At 38.3% G+C, this 16,503-nt stretch overlaps 1 long non-coding RNA gene across 2 annotated transcripts in view; it reads right to left on the bottom strand.

Annotated features, from left to right (window-relative positions):
- The window catches only part of LOC101907713 (uncharacterized), a 185,608-nt gene that overhangs the window by 29,540 nt on the left and 139,565 nt on the right, over window positions 1-16,503 (bottom strand). The window lies entirely within an intron of this gene.

Here is a 16,503-nt window from a genome sequence, read left to right as displayed (position 1 = left end):
CAGTACTTCATTATTCCTCAGAATACCTTCAAGAGTAAATGTCAAATAATTCGTCCATTTGGTAAATGATGAAACCAAAACACGGAAAAAAGTTCAATAACATTGATAGGGAAAGAAAGCTAATGGCAGGGAGAGCCCAAATGCAAACTTAGATGCATGCCCCTGACTTCAAAACCTTGTAGTTAATCACTATATCTACTTGTCCCTTTTTGTAGAGGAAGAACCCGTACTGTTTGCTCGCTGCCACGGGGAAGGTCTGTGAGCAGGGCTCTCATATAGCAGGTTCATCATGTATCCCTGGCCAGCGCACTTCCATCATTGCTTTGCATGCTTGTTCTTCACTGTGAGAATATAGTCCTTTCTGGGTAAGGAAGTCATTCACTTCCATGTTAAATTATCATGGAGTGCTGGCTTAAACAGAATAGCAAGAACATCAGAGCCTTGTTCATTGAGAGAGCTGTAGCCAATATTTTTGTTGGTTTTTTCATTTCAACTCTTAAGTTTTCAGGAGCAACACAAAGGAAAAAGGAAAACAGTGATGCCTAATTTTTTTCCTAATATTTTAATTATGGCAATTTCCAAATAGAGTTTGAAAGAGGTGTGCAGTGAATACCCATATATTTAGCATCTAGTTTCTATAATTCTGCTTTCTTTACTTTTCACCTCTCTACCTACTAATCTATATCATTACTCTGATGCATTTTAAAGTTAATTGCAGTCTCAGTGCTGTTCACCTCAAAACTATGAATATTATCAACCAGGGTTCAATATTTAATGACTTTTTTGTTCAACTTACAAGGCAAAATGCACATATCTTGTGTATCATTTGATGATTTTTGATGTGTTTCTACACCCATGTAACTAAAACCTCTTTCAAAGTATAGAATATTACTACGCCAAATCCAACATTACCCTCACCTCCTAGCCCTCTGCCCAGAGAGACAATTACTGTTCCAGTTTTTATATCATAATTTCAGGCATTTTAGTTTTCATGGTCATTCAAACGAACCACATGGTAATTACTCATAGTAACTACTCATCTTTTACTTAGCATTATGTTTTTGAGATTTATCAATGGGGTTGTAGTGGTTTGTTCCTCAATTTCTGAATAATATCCCAGTGTATGGACATACCACAATTTGTTTATCTATCCTTCTGTTCAGTATTTTTGTACATTTTTTTTTTAATGTGACTGTTTTCTTTGCCTGGTTTTGAAAACTGAGCAATACTGAATACAAGTAAAATCACTGTGTCATGTAAGTAGTTGTTTGAAAACTCAGTCTTAAAAACCATCCAAATGGTATGGAGAATTCATAGATAAATCAGGTAAAGGACTATAAGGTGTAGCCTACAATTATAAAGAAGAAAATAAGATTTTTATTGCAGTTACTCCAGGCTGATGTGGGTCTATCCTATCAGCCACAGCACACAACAGAACAAATTAGCCTGAGACTTGTCAGGCTCTCTTCAGTTTTCTGTTTGGCTCTCAGAAACTGTAAGATAATCATCCACCTTGGTTAGTGCCTCTCTGAACCTGCCCTTCAAACGTGCTACTCTTTCTCCACCATTCATTATTTCCTTGTAAATCTCAAGTAGCCATCTCGTTCGTTACCCTTTAGCTTATTTAATCATTCTATAATACATACGGCCAACTGCTAAACTTAACAGTGGAAGATCAACTGGGGAAGGAGCAGTGGAGAGAGAAATTCATTCCCTTTATTGTCATAAAGTTGGAAAATTATGACCACATGCATGGACTGAGCCAAAAGAGCAGAAAATTCCCTTTGTCTCCTTATTATTCACCCATTGTGCTGTTTTAAGTTCCTTTAGTGGCCAAAGGGTGACAGAAGCAATATGTCAGGTTTTTGCTGTAAAATGTTATCTAAAGGCAAGAAGTAGACCTGTAGGACAGATAGAATTCTCCACCGAGCCATGGGATTTCTGATAAAATTCTATAACCAAATAAAAAATATCTGTGACAACATTTATGTGAGGCACTGGTGCCCTTCTTTGGCCGGTTTAGGTAATCACAGGTGCACATTCTTTGTCGTATTTGGAGATATATCCCAGTAGATGTTTGGGAATCTGTTTTGAATTTAAAATGGAAGTTCCAAGACAGATCTGGCAATTCTTTTCAAACTCTCTTTTTCAGAGAAAAAATACACACTGTGGAAAAACACTGAAAAAAATACAGACTGTTGTTCAAAAATAGTGCAATACGTGTATGTATACACAAAAACATACTCTTTTGATTTTGATTAACCTTCTGTGACACCTCTGGATATGCATTGGGCCTACCCATGCATTGAGAAATATGTAAATATATTCTGTGAATATGAAACAGGAGTTTAGCAATGAGCACAAATAGCAAACAGAGACTGAAAATCAGAGGAACTCAAATTCCGACTCAATATTGGACAAGTTACACTCTGATAAAATGGTTGTGATAGTATTTTAAATATGCAAATGCATTAACTGAGGAACATCAGCTAGTCGTGTTTCATAAAGAAATATTAAGGTGTTTTAATCAAAATTAATGGTAATCTTTCCTCATTGCTTTAATATGCCTGTTTCTCTGTCATTGTACATTTAATTTTATCACCTAATCAATAACCTCAGATATGCAGATGACACCACCCTTATGGCAAGAGGAACTCAAAAGCCTCTTGATGAAAGTGAAAGAGGAGAGTAAAAAAGTTGGCTTAAAGCTCAACATTCAGTAAACTAAGATCATGGCATCTGGTCCCATCACTTCATGGGAAATAGATGGGGAAACAGTGGAAACGGTGTCAGACTTTATTTTGGGGGGCTCCAAAATCACTGCAGATGGTGATTGCAGCCATGAAATTAAAATACGCTTACTCCTTGGAAGGAAAGTTATGACTAACCTAGACAGCATATTGAAAAGCAGAGACATTACTTTGCCAACAAAGGTCCATCTAGTCAAGGCTATGGTTTTTCCAGTGGTCATGTATGGATGTGAGAGTTGGACTGTGAAGAAAGCTGAGCGCTGAAGAATTGATGCTTTTGAACTGTGGTGTTGGAGAAGACTCTTAAGAGTCCCTTGGACTGCAAGGAGATCCAACCAGTCCATCCTAAAGGAGATCAGTCCCGGGTGTTCTTTGGAAGTAATGATGCTAAAGCTTAAACTCCAGTACTTTGGCCACCTCATGCGAAGAGTTGACTCATTGGAAAAGACTCTGATGCTGGGAGGGATTGGGGGCAGGAGGAGAAGGGGATGACAGAGGATGAGATGGCTGGATGGCATCACTGACTCGATGGACGTGAGTCTGCGTGAACTCCGGGATTTGGTGATGGACAGAGAGGCCTGGCGTGCTACGATTCATGGGGTTGCAGAGTCGGACATGACTGAGCGACTGAACTGAACTGAACTGGAGGCAGGTAGTGAACTTGTGCTTTCTGAACTTATTTTTTTCCATTTGTGCAGGATAGGAAAAAGAACTTAGGAGCATTTCTGTATATTTTTTTCCTCAAAAAGAGGCCAGCACATGCCATATTGTAAATATTAGCCAAAATATGTGTTCATGATAAAATTCAACAATCCTCATGGGAAGCCAGTTGTTTATTATTTCTCCTTGCTTCCACTTCCTTCCCATTTCCCTGTTGGGAATGAGTGCATCATAGAACTTACACTTGTTTGGGAGCATGACTGAGCTTACATGGTCTAAAGGCTGGCGTGCATGTATAAAGGCAGCTTCCTGGTTCAGGGACTGTTCTTTAGAACTTTCCTGCACATGGCCTCAGCAGAGTTTCAGGTTTACAGCATGATAGTCACTCAGCCCTGGAAGGTGGGCCTGGGGTGGCTGGCATCCTGGTTCAGCAGCCTCTTGCCCTAAATGACACTGAAGTGATTCATAGATGAGGGAAGAAAAGCTATGACAAACATAGTGTATTAAAAAGCAGAGACATCACTTTACCAACAAAGACCCATATAGTCAAAGCTATGTAGTAGTCATCTATGGATGTGAAAGTTGGACCATAAAGAAGGCTGACCACCAAAGAATTGATGCTTTTGCTTTTGAACTGTGGTGCTGGAGAAGATTCTTGAGAGTCCCTTGGACTGCAAGGATATCAAACCAGTAAATCCTAAAGGAAATCAACCCTCAATATTCATTGGAAAAACTGATGCTGAACCTTTGATACTTTGAGCACCTGATTCAAGAGCCAACTCATTTGAAAGGGCCCTGATGCTGGGCTAGATTGAGGGCAAAAGAAGAGGGCAGCAGAGGATTAGATGGTTGGATAGCATCCCTGATTCAATGGACATGAGCTTGGGCAAACTCCAGGAGACAGTGAGGCACAGTGGGGCCCAGTGTGCTGCAGTCCACGGGGTTGCAAAGAGTTGGACATGACTTAGTGACTGAACAACAAGATAGATGATGACACCCAAACACTGCATTGCAAGAAAGGCCAACTGATAACCTTCAGCCATCTGACAGTCTGAATCGTCTTTCACAACAACGACAAAAAACAATCCCAATGAAAAGTGGGCAGAAGACCTTAATAGACATTTCTTCAAAGAATAATACAGATGGCATATAGGCACATGAAAAGATGCTCAACGTCACTAATTATTAGAGAAATGCAAATCAAAACTACACTGAGGACCACCTCACAGTGGTCAGAATGGCCATCATTAAAAAGTCTACCAATAAATGCTGGAGAGGTTGTGGAGAAAAGGGAATCTTCTTCCACTGTCAGGAGGGCATGTAAGTTGGTGTAGTCATTATGGAAAAGAGTATTGAGGTTCCTTAGAAAATTAACAATAGAATTACCATATGATACAGCAATTCCACTCCTAGACATAAACCTGGACAAAACTATAATTCAGAAAGACACATGCACCCTTATGTTCATAGCAACACTATTCACAATAACCAAAACATGGAGACAAATGTCCATACAGATAAAGAAGATACGGCACATATATACAATGGAGTACTAGTCAGCTGCTCAAAGAATGAAATAATGCCCATTTGTAGCAAGAGGGAGGCAACTAGAAATCATACTAAGTGAAGTAAGTTAGAGAAAGACAAATACCATATAGCTTATATGTGGAATCTAAAATATAACACATGTGAATCTATGTACAAAACAGACTCATGTACATAGAGGACAGACTTGTAGTTGCCAAGCAGGGTGGTGTAGGAGAGGGAAGGATTGGGAATTTGGGGTTGGCAGATGAAAATTACTAGCCATAGAATGGATAAGAAACAAGGTCCTACTATATAGCATAGGGAACTATATTCAATATCCTGGGATAAACCATAATGGAAAGGGATATTAAAAAAGGAAAGTCTACATGTGTACAATTGAGTCACTTTGCTCTGCATCAGAGCAGAGCAAAGAGATTTGCATAGTAATTAGCTGTACTTCAAAAAATTTGTAAATGCATTAAAAAAAAGTCTACAAATAAAAGCTGGAGAGAGGGTGTAGAGAAAAGCGAACTCTCTTACATTGTTGGTGGGAATGTAAGTTGGTGCTGCCACTACAGAAAACAGTATGGAGGTTCCTTAAAAATCTAAGAATTACCACATGATCCAGCAAGCCAACTCCTGGGCACATATCCAGACAAAATTAAAGAGATACATGCACGCCTCAGAATGGGGAGGTGGGACAGATCAGGAGGTTGGGATCAACCTATACACATCTATGTATAAAACAGATAATAAGAACCTACTGTATAGCACAGGGAACTCTACTCAATGCTCTGTGGTGACCTAAATGGGAAGGAAATATAAAATAGTGGAGATATATATATATATATATACTCGTATAATTGATTCATTCTGCTGTATAGCAGAAACTAACACAACACTGCAAAGCAACTATACTGCAATAAAGAAATGTACCCCCCAAAAGGATATATGCACCCCTATTGTTCATAGCAGCACAATGTCCAACAGCCAAAGCATGGAACCAACCTCAATGTCCATTGAAAGATGAATGGTTAAAGATAAAAAGATGAATGGATAAAGAAGATACACACACACACGCAATGGAATACTAGTCAGCTATCCAAAAAAATGAAATTATGACATTTGCAGCAACATGGATGCAATTCGACATTATCATACTAAATGAAATAAGTCAGAAAGATAAAGACAAATTGCCAGGAAAAATATCAATAACCTCAGATACATAGATGACATGACCCTTATGGCAGAAAGTGAAGAGGAACTAAAGAGCCTCTTGATGAAAGTGAAAGAGGAGAGTGAAAAAGTTGGCTTAAAACTCCATATTCAAAAAACTAAGATCATGGCATCCAGTCCCATCACTTCAGAGAGATTTTATTTTGGGGGGGGGGCCTCCAAAATTACTGCAGATGGTGACTGCAGTCATAAAATTAAAAGATGCTCCTTGGAAGAAAAGTTATGACCAACCTAGACAGCATATTAAAAAGCAGAGACATTACTTTGCCAATAAAGGTCTGTCTAGTCAAAGCTATGGTTTTTCCAGTAGTCATGTATGGATCTGAGAGTTGGAACATAAAGTGGGCTGAGCACCAAAGAATTTATGCTTTTGAACTGTGGTGTTGGAGAAGACTCTTGAGAGTCCCTTGGACTGCAAGGAGACCAAACCAGTCAATCCTAAATGAAATCAACCCTGAATATTCATTAGAAGGCTGATTCTGAAGCTGAAACTCCAATACTTTGGCCACCTGATACGAAGAACTGACTCATTGGAAGAGACCCTGATGCTGACAAAGATTGAAGACAGGAGGAGAAGGGGACGACAGAGGATGAGATGGCTGGATGGCATCACCATCTCAAAAGACTTGAGTTTGAACAAGCTCTGGGAGCTGGTGATGGACAGGGAAGCCTGGCATGCTGCAGTCCATGGGGTTGCAAAGAGACACGACTAAGCAACTTTCACACCAATTTTAAGGGTGTACTGTTGAGAGAGGCAGACCCTCTGTCTGGAGATTGGGGGTAGAGTATCGTTCACTGGGACACCTTAACCAGAAGGTTGGGCTACTATGCCACAATGACAGGAAGCCTTTCACAACTTCTCTGGGGATTTGTCGGGTGCAGAGTCAGATTGCTTTAATTTCTGTGTTCCTCCACTGCCACCACCCTCATCCAAACCACCGTCATCTCACTTGGGCACCTCAATGTTGACCTAGCTGGTTTTGCTTCAGTGCTTTCTCGCAGATCATTTGTTCTTCCTAGAATAGCTAGTTATAACATGTTGCTCTTTTCCTCACTCTGACTCACAGCCTTACATCATCTGCCCTCATCATCATCTCTTCTCCCCTGCTTGTTGTGGCCCAGCCACATTGTATTTCTTGCTCTTCGTCAACTACCCTTGGCCCTTCACATACTTTGGACCTGTATTATTATTCTTTGCGTCATATCTTTCCCATCTACCCTGCTCTTTACACGTCTCGCTTTTTCATATTGACTCAATCCCAGCTTAAACAGCATTTCATCTATGAGCGTTTCCTGACCATTCTCCCTCAGGGAGCAGCCCTATTCAAATACCTTCTCAGGGACTTTCCTGGTCCAGTGGCTAAGACTCCATGATCCCAGTACAAGAGGGCCCAGGTTCAATCCCTGGTCAGGAAACTAGATCCCACATTGCGAAAACTAGATCCCACATGCTACAACTAAAGACTCTGAGTGCTGTAACTAAGACTCGACACAGCCAAATAAATAAATAAAAATAAATATTAAAGAATACCTTTCTTGGCCTTCTGTTTATATTCTTTATAGAACTGTTACAATTTGTATTCTTTATCTCAGTGTGGCCACTTACATGAATTTCCTATAAGAATGCTAGCTCTCATTTCACTGTATTTTCAACATTAGGGCAGGGAGTAACACTAATTGAATAATTATCACAAATTAAAAAAAAAATTATCCTTACAAAAAAACTGCAGTGGGTTACATAAGAACTTAGATCTAAGAACCAATAAGGAAATAATTTTCAATTGTGACTCTGTCAGTTATTATCAAGTACAAAAATCCAAGTACAATATAACTGAAACTCTCTCCTTGGCAGCTGTCTGCTTCATCTGCTTCTTCCTCTTCACCTCCCAGGCACCAGGGTATTTTTGCATCAGCGCAAAAATCTCACTTGGCAACACTTGAGCCAAGTCTTTGCTATAATGTATCTGATAGTTTCAAGGTTTTTTGTGTGTGTGTGTTCTTTTCCCTGGGCCTTTTTTATGTAGAATAAATATGTCCATTTAATCAGTACCCCTGATCTCTAGCAAAGAGGCTGGAGGAAAACAATCTGATTACAGTGGCATGCAAAGGACCGCCAGACTTCTCCATTAATGGGCATTTTATATTTTTCAAAAGAAACTTATTGATACAGATATTTTCCCTAATAAGAAAAATATTTGGAGGGGTAATTTTTAGTACCCCTGACTCCCACATGTCTGAGTTTTGGGCTAGAAGAAAAAGATTTAGGGAATCTTTCAGATTCCATCTGAAAGACTGCCAAGATCTGGCTTATGGCACACCAACTTACATTAGTCCCTAACGAAAGTATCATGTAAGAGTTCACTCCTCCTTTTATATTAGTCAGGCATACCTTACCTATCTTCCCTTTCATTAAGTATTGTATTGTTTAAGTGTGGTTTGTAAAATACATATACTATGTTAAATAATCCACTGACCAAAAGCAATATTGGATGTATATTAAAATTTTGTTCACATGGATTATACTTGTGCAACCTTGGCTTATTTGTATCAGAATTCCACTGGCAGTGTTTTGCTTTTGATCTGTGAGCTATTAGAAACCCTGTTGCTACAGATGAAAGGAGTCAGAAAGTTCTATATCATAATGCAGTGCGATCAGTAATTCACAGAGCAGGTAATTTGCAATGACTTGCCAAGCCTTTGATTGCACCGGGTTTATGGCTATTAGCAGTTTCCCCTTTCAAATTTGTATGGTTCCATACTTCCTTTTTGACCTCTTTTTCATCATTTATGGTCCAATTTGGTAGTGAAAAAACATAACTTCTTGCTTAGCGCACGGCTGTCATTCAAACCCCAGTGACTTACTGAGCACTTTGACATTTGTGATGATGAAAAAAACATTAAGCAGGTGTACAGAACACTAACCAGGTTCCTGCAACAATGCTTTATGGGATTCACAATGTACCTCTGGGCTATAAACTGATTCAGACTTGATTTTCTCTATCAATTCAATCTCAAGTGTTCAAACTCCTACTCAAAGGAGGAGGCACAGGTCTCACTAAAATTGAAGTTAAATAAAATTCCCAATAATAATGTTAATATAGGACCTCATAGGAACAATTGGAAGGGCAGTGATTGCCACTAAAATAATATTAAAGTTGGGCTCACATGTCTACTTTGAAGTTACGCAATTAGGAGTTCTACTTGATACTGGACTATATAAAATTTAAGCCCTATAAAATGTCTTTAGCAATGAAAACTTACAGTGAAATGGCATGCTTTAGCCCCTGAGCTGTCTGAATTGTATGTATACCATGTGAAGGAAACATCATGTTTTTCTGTGGAGGTTTTTCTTTGCACATTTAAAACTGGTCATCTGTTGTACAGGTGTGCAGCACATCCTGGTGTGGGTTAGTCTGCCCTCACGTGCAGTGTGTCTGGGAGACATGGAAACCTGCAAAACTCAACACGGTCCAGGTCCCCAATTAGTGCATTTGAGGAAGCAGTCCAAGTCAGAACCCTTGAGCACAGGGATTTTCCCAACTCAGAACTTGCTTAGATGTCTCAGAATCTATCATTCAGGCCCGGAACCATTTCCAGTTTAAAATGTCACATACACGTACAGACTCACACATACCTAACGACAAAGGAAAGACGGTTGTCAAGATCATCCACTTGCTATCATCATTCCAGTAGGAAAAGAAACTATCCCAATAAAATGAAACAGATAGGCACTGCACTTTGACCCTCTGGATGTTTACCATATTCAGGAAATTATTTGAAAAATGCTAAACGTAGAATAGAAAATTTTGAGTAGTTTTACATATGGAAGCGGTGGCTTCTAACAGAGAGCACAAATATCTAAAGCATTTTCCATTTATATCTAAGGCAGAAATTTCTTGGAGGGGTAATTATAAGCAAATTGAGAAGATAAGGCTGTAGACTCATGCTTGCTTCTGGCTGATGAAGACTGTTCGCATAAAATAAAAGGATCTGAAGATCAAAGGCAGTAAGAACAACTGGTGCATGAACAGTGACTCTTATACAGAGCATTTTGCACAAAAGGCTGTGAGTGTCCTTTTCAGCCACAGCTGGGCATGTGGACAGCAGCAACATTAGTTGCTTCTCTGAATATCAAGTAGTCATAGCCATAATATTCCATGCTTGCATAGCCAAATACAATGATGTTGGCAGCTTCCCTTGTTCTTACCACCTAGCTATTTTGACATTTCCATCTTCTTTCTGTACACATCCACTTCATTTCCAATACAATGACCACAGGCGCTCACCATACACCTCCCCACCCCTGGTCAAATGTGTTTGTCAGAGAGTAGTGACGTCAATGGGACTAAGACGGGAAGTTCAATTAAAAAACAAAGCAATGTAGATGCTTTATGAGTTTTACAGAGGAGGCAAGAAATTTTATATCTGCTCTGTCCCTCAGGCTGGTTGTAATTTCAGTGTAGAGTGGAAATGGTCCTGAGAAATTATTGATCTTGACTTTTACCAGGCCTTCAGTAAAGCAAAGGTAGCAAATAACGTCATGCTTGAAGTTGGTGAAAAAATATTTGCAGTCATGGTTGTAAGTTGGGGCCAAACTCAGGAGCGCTGAACCCAAACACAAAAGCACCCTACCTTGCCTTTTTCCAGTCTCACATAATATTTTTATTTGTTTAGTTTCACTGATGAGATTTTTAGGTCAGTTAACTAGTACTTCCTGCGAACCTGTCTTGATATTTTATCAGGTCTTACCCAAAAACACATGCTTGTTTTGAGTCCATGTGCTGACAACTATTTAAATGCATCATTCCTTATTTATTGCAACCTTTGCCTGTGCTTTCATCTTTTCAAAGATTTTGCATGATCCTTTGGAGTAGGTTATTTAGAAAAATGGATGAATGGATGAGGTCTAACCTTCTGGGGAAAAAATATAAGTGTCCCATAAAAAAGAGCAAATATAAACCAAACAGAGGAGAATTGGTCAAAAAAAAAATAGTTTACTGCTATGTAGAAAACTACTGCATTTTATTTATTTAAGCATTCATTCAACTGTGGCTAGAATTACATATTTGCATTATAATACGAGCTCTGAATGAAGTGGGAATACCAAAGAAAGTCATTTCAGTTTATGAAATTACCCTTAGCACGTTTATTTGTTCTCTCTCAACTTGAAACCCACAAGTTTTTATTAAGAGCATGGTTCGTATTTCAAATAGCAAGAAATCTTCACGTCTCCCTTTCCTTCCCCCTCAAAAATAAATCTACAAAGCACCTGGATTTAGAAGAACAACCCAGATCTATTGCCATTAACTTGGAAAACTAGCAAGCACTTCCATAATAAAAATAAACAGTGCATACTGTAATCGATGAGGAGGCAACATCCCACACTGTTTATTGATTCATAAGGTTGAGATTAAAGTGGGATTCTTGCCCATGTTTATCAACAGGTTTTTTTTTTTTTTTTTTCTTTCCTTCTCTTTTTAAGCAGTAAGTGAACCTGGAATCCCACAAACCAATCAATAAAGTTTAAAAGCTTCAGTGAGTCTAGCCCATAACAGGCCCTTGTTTGGAGGACATGCTCAAGAAACACATGTGCCTTTAAGAGGTCTTGAAAGACTTTACACCCATGGACCATTACCATTTCCAAACACCCTGCAGCATTACCAGCCCAACATATGCGGACTGTATATCACCGTGACCCTCTCACTAAAGCCCTTTTGACTGCAGTGCTTTTAATACCCACTTTCTCAGCTGAGCTCAGGAGTGATTTGTTTTACATGCCACATTAATCCTTTCCACATTTTCTGGATGAGGCAACCACAATTCCACTTGTGAGGTGTTTCTAAAACACAGTTATAGGAATAAAGCAGCAGGGTCCCAGACTTGACAACTTCCCTCTAGGCAGCTGACAAAGTGGGCTATCGTGCCTCGGTTTAACTCTTCAAACGACCGTTTGTGCCTGGCCACTAGGGTGGGCCAGCTTTCCAGGCCAGTAGGAAGCCCCATTTATTGAAGGCAATTTACTCTCAATTAAAACACAGTAGGAATCTTCATAGACATAATGCCTTCTTGATATTATGCATATTAGTAACATTAAAATCAAGAATAAATGGAAAAGCGCAGTAAAGACAAAAATACATAAAACACACCTCAGGAAAACCTAAGAAGTTTTCTACATCACACTCTCATAGTTGTAAGAAGAGAGCTTTCCCCTCCCTCTTTTTTAAATAAATGGGCAATTAGCGTTCAAAGCACAGGCTTTTATTATGTGGTAATTTTACAGTTTTGACTTTAAAGGCAACTTACCCACCCCCACTCCCCAAATATATTCTAAGACCAGTGAACCTCTGCTGCATGTATTTATGAACTTTTCTACATTTTTAATGTTCATTGAATGTAAGTAATGAAGGTTTTGAAATTTCAGGTTGTCAACAAGGCTAACTGACTGGACCGACCCATTGTTTTAAAAAAAATGTTTCTACATGTCAGCACTTGGCTGACTTTATTAACTTATTAGTATTATGCTCCCCATTTTATGTGCTAAAATCTAACTGTACAAGGAACTTGAGGCCTAAAATTATGCCTTTATCCAGTCCTAATTTATTGTTCTTCCGTCATAAATTTTATTTGCAGCTTCAATGGTTTGAAAAAAGCAATAAATCATAGTGAGGTGAGTTTTACATAGTTTAGATTGAGTTCCTTATTTTCGCTTGAAAAAATTAATCCAATCCATTCCTTCTGGTGTCATCATCCTGTGGATAATAGTATTCTCAAGGCAAGAAATCACTTGAATCAAAGAGATTTTTTTCTAAGCTACAGGATAGCAGTTATACATACTCAGATGAAAAATGTTTTACATCAATTATGAGGAAACTGATGTCATGTTTACAAAATATATTGAGTATGTCAATGAGAAAAATACTCTGTTTCTCGTCCCAGGTTGTTTTCCTTAGATAATCAGGACTATGATTCTAGTTTTTCTGAGAAGCCGTCTGAAGAATGATGTACTCAGACTTCCTTGTGTCTATGTATGTTAGTCACTCAGTGGTGTCTGACTCTTTGCCACCCCATGGGACTGTAGCCTGCCAGGCTCTTCTATCCATGGAATTCTCCAGGCAAAAATTCTGGAGTGGCTTGCCATTCCCTTCCCCAGGAGCTCTTCCTGATGGAGGGATCCAATCCGGGTCTCCAGCACTGTAGGCTGGAGATTCTTTTTTTTTTTTTTTTTATAGCTAACATTTTTTTTTTAAATTTTACAGTATTATATTGGTTTTGCCATACATCAACATGAATCCGCCACAGGTATACATGTGCTCCCCATCCTGAACCCTCCTCCCTCCTCCCTGCCTGTACCATCCCTCCGGGTCGTCCCAGTGCACCAGCCCCAAGTATCCAGCATCGTGCATCGAACCTGGACTGGTGACACCATCTAAGCCACAAGAGTTTTCCTTGCCACTGCTGAAACCGTGGTTGCAAAACTGCCTGGCATAACACAGGTGCTCATTAAATATCTGTCAAATGGATGATGGGTTCAAACATACCACTTCACATTCTAAACAACAGTCTAGTTTATAATAATAATGAAACAACACTTCAGCACTACAATGTCTAAAAATGTGAGCTATTTCCTACTGATCTTTAAAACAACAACAAAAATCTGATCAAGTGAGGAGAAAAGCATGACACTGATTAAAATCTCATTCCCCTTTTTCCTCCCTACACACACACTCACACAGACACATACCTGCCCCACCCTTACCAGAGACACTACTTTAAAAAAAATTAACATTTACTCAAATGTAGAAAGTTGAATTAATACTTGGCAGATAATTTAAACATTTCTAGAACTCGAAAAGTTCAAGTGAATTTGTCAACAATTGACAGAATTAAAAAATGTGTTCATCTAACTGTGTTTTAAAACTGATTTTCAGAAATGACTTGTAGCTTTTGGAACTCTTGTCTCAACATCTAGAATCATCTCAAAATGAAAGGATGATTAAAAAAAAAAAAATCCCTGAGTGTAAAGTCAACTGTTTTAAACTTTATTTCAAATGGTCTGCTTTCAATATCTTTAAAGAAAAATTTCTAGATTACTGTTTCTCTAAATTGCTATTTCTTTAACAGGATCTAGAATTCCTTGGCTAGCTTAGAATCATAAAAGCACTGGTTTTCACGCTGCTTGGACATTTGCTCATTTGAGTTTGGGTTCACATTTAGTTATATCCACTGAAATTGCCCATTCCTCTTTTGCCATTGGGCATTTTTTCAATCTTAACAAAACCAAGTCCATATTATAGGCCTGCTGGCCAACATTCCAGGTAAATGAACGGTTTTAAAGAAAAATGGTGCTATTTTTCAAAAGCCTGACATTAAAAAAAATACAAGTCCAGAATTGAAGCCTTCAATAATTTTTCCATACCTATATGCTACAAGAAGCAAATGGTTACACAAATGAATACATCTGGGATTATTTTCAAGCTGTTATTCCCCACCAGGGAAAATATTTAGAAATAAGGCTCAGTCTTTGTGCTGGAACTACAAAGAGGCCAGCCATCTTGATGCTTTTCCAGATCGTTTAATGATTTTCCTCATATTGTGTGGTGGCTTTATTGCCCTGTTTTGTATGCCTTCCCGTTCACTGTTGGTAACCATTTATGCTGGGTATGTTCCAATTTCTAAATCTGTTTTGTGGCATTTATAGCCTGCAGCTAATAAGGTCATTCAGTGTTTTTTTATATATATAAAATATTAAAAAATATACTTTACCATGGAAAGCTAGAGGAAATGATTCAAAATTTAAAAACAGCCTTATTAAAGGATGGAGTAACTGTGCCTTTAAAATGTTAAGTGAGGGTGACTGTGGTTGAGAGGTGCCATTCTGCTTCTAGAGTCCAGGAGATGTAGTGTTGGTGTGTGTGTGCATTTTATATGTATATGTAGGTATTATATGTATACATACATATATGATGCAATAAGCATATGTGTTTTATATATATAAAATAAGTACAAAAGGAAATGGTAATTCATATATGTTTCTTTGCAACCTCTGACTTTATTATAAGACAGAACCGCCAACAAGTATGCATATGTATCATAAATCTTGTGTTATTTTCACTCAGCTTGGATTTTAGAGTTTTTACGTTTTTAGAGTTTTGCCTTCTTATGAATTTCATATAAAATGAAAATTATTTTATTTTTAAGATGCATAAATACTGTATATCTAAAACACTAAAACTTCCACAATTAACTCCAAATTAAAGCATAAAATATGATTGTCATCATTAAGGTAGTCTTTTATTCAACATATGTCTAAGGAGATCATGTTAATCAGACTTTTATTGCCTTTTTCAATTCAATGTAAATTAGATGCTTAACATATATTTCCTAACTTCAAATATATTAGAGTTTATAAATTACTTTGTTTTCTCATATTTAGAATGTACATTACTAAACTAAAATTTTTCATGATTTTCTTTAACCTACAAATTACAAGTGATTTGAGACTATCAGATCAGATCAGATCAGTCGCTCAGTCATGTCTGACTCTTTGCGACCCCATGAATCGCAGCACGCCAGGCTCCACTGATCTCCAGTAGCATACTGGGCACTTACTGACCTGGGGAGTTTCTCTTTCAGTATCCTATCATTTTGCCTTTCATACTGTTCATGGGTCATGACCAAAGCCTGAATATAAGATAAAATCCTCTAAAAACATAGTTAATTCCTTTTTAATATTATCTCTGTGAATTTCAATTTCAACATCATGGTATCTTTTGGAAATAAAGTTTTTTACAAGAGGTTATAAGCTCTAATTGTTTGAGTGTACAAATCAAACAGATGATGGGTTGGTTGATATTAATACAGTTCATCCATTTCCACATTCAGAGTTCTGTGCAAGAGGAAATCCTTAACTTTGACCCACAGGAGGGAAGGCTGAAAAACCTTGTCACTGAGAAGGATTTTTATGTTACTGAATGAGAAAACAACATTGATTTTTGGAAATGGGCATTGTGATGCATATGTCTACAGAAAGTGAGGCTACCAGGCTCCTCCGTCCGTGGAATTTTCCAGGCAAGAGTACTGGAGTGGGTTGCCATTTCCTTCTCCAGGGGATCTTCCCGACCCAGGGATCAAATCTGGGTCTCCCACATTACAGGCAGATGCTTTACCATCTGAGCCACCAGGGAAGTCCGCAGAGAGATCAACTAATTTTAGTGAGAATAATTTGCTGGTCTTCTTAGGCTTGAAAGTTACCTTGAATGAGTGGTGTGATGCGTGCAAACAGGCAATGTTTTAGCTCTTGGATATTCATATTTTAACAAGTGATATTAAA

Source organism: Bos taurus, chromosome 4 (assembly GCF_002263795.3).
Source record: "Bos taurus isolate L1 Dominette 01449 registration number 42190680 breed Hereford chromosome 4, ARS-UCD2.0, whole genome shotgun sequence".
Taxonomy (NCBI): Eukaryota; Metazoa; Chordata; class Mammalia; order Artiodactyla; family Bovidae; genus Bos; species Bos taurus.
This window is presented reverse-complemented; position numbering and strand designations above follow the sequence as displayed.